Genomic DNA, 1,139 nt, shown 5'->3' on the forward strand with positions numbered 1-1,139 from the left:
AAAATAAATTAAATCTTCCTGCTGTCAAGTAGATAACAGTGAACTCAAACAAGACTTTGCTAATTATTTCTCTCAGTTGTACATTAATCAGATGCTCAAATACATTCAATAATATACAAGAGCCTTGTTAATAGAATCACATCCATAAAGGATCAAAGGTAAAACATAACTATCAATTAGCTGAAAAGAAGTAAATTTGCGCTAGTGGTAGTGAACAGAAGGACAGAACGAGAGATATATACAGTGCAAGAGATAATTTTATTTATCGAACATAAGCTTAAATAAGCATAATTAAAATGATTCAGACTCAGTGGGGTCACTGGGTCGGATAAGAGAATGGGTAAAAATATATATATATTAAGATTTTATAAGATTTTTCTAAAAACAACAAAAGGGATGGTGTCCACTGGTATAAGATCAACATAGGCCTTTTCCCTTAGTCTGTGGATATTCGATTGCAGTAGATGTATGAGGAGGCAAAGGCTTGTAGACCTGGTGAATAAAATAGGAATGTATAAATATGGTATACTAATGAGCAGTAGGGAACAAGTAGGTATCCTTTAGTTGTGGTTACCTGATACTGGTGCCTCGTATGGGGTACGAGGATCACTGGTGGTACGTGTTGGTGCCTAGGAGGGAGGACGAAGGGTGCCTAGAGTGGGGTAGAAAAGAGTATGGATTAGCGGGAGTGGAACTCGATAGAGATGTCTCTGTTGGACTCTGGATTGAGTCGTGAGTTACCTGTACTTGGTATGGTACTCAATAGGCTGTGGTAGTGGTTAGCTGTTTCTCCACAGTCGTTCTGCTACTGGGATGACAGTCAGCAGGCTGTATGGATAATACGGAATTCACTGGAAGGGTACTAAGGGGGAATAAGGGGAGAGACTAATATGGAATAGGGTGCGAGGCTCAGGGGCACAGGTACGAGATAAAGAGGTCAGTTACCTTCTAGAAGGTGGCGTGGGGTGTCCTGAGTATATTTTGATGACTAGGAGATGGCGGTCCTAGTCCTGTTGGGATAGTGGTAGAGGATATGTACCACACGACTGTGGGTGGATGATCTGAGTTAGATCTGTTAGGGGGAGGAATAAGAAATAAATCATAAATGGGCTAAACTTGTATAATCGTGTATAACTATC

At 40.4% G+C, this 1,139-nt stretch overlaps 1 long non-coding RNA gene across 1 annotated transcript; it reads right to left on the bottom strand.

Moving 5' to 3' along the window:
• Positions 1 to 342: 342 nt before the first annotated feature.
• LOC141249475 (uncharacterized) lies at positions 343 to 864 on the bottom strand. The gene is made up of 3 exons (XR_012312228.1): positions 742 to 864; positions 575 to 652; positions 343 to 492 (listed from the first exon to the last, which is right to left on the bottom strand). It is a non-coding gene; the product is annotated as an uncharacterized lncRNA (long non-coding RNA).
• Between the last annotated feature and the right edge of the window lie 275 nt (positions 865 to 1,139).

Source organism: Phyllobates terribilis, unplaced genomic scaffold (genome assembly GCF_046119375.1).
Source record: "Phyllobates terribilis strain yellow unplaced genomic scaffold, ASM4611937v1 Scaffold_2__4_contigs__length_985480577, whole genome shotgun sequence".
Classification (NCBI taxonomy): domain Eukaryota; kingdom Metazoa; phylum Chordata; class Amphibia; order Anura; family Dendrobatidae; genus Phyllobates; species Phyllobates terribilis.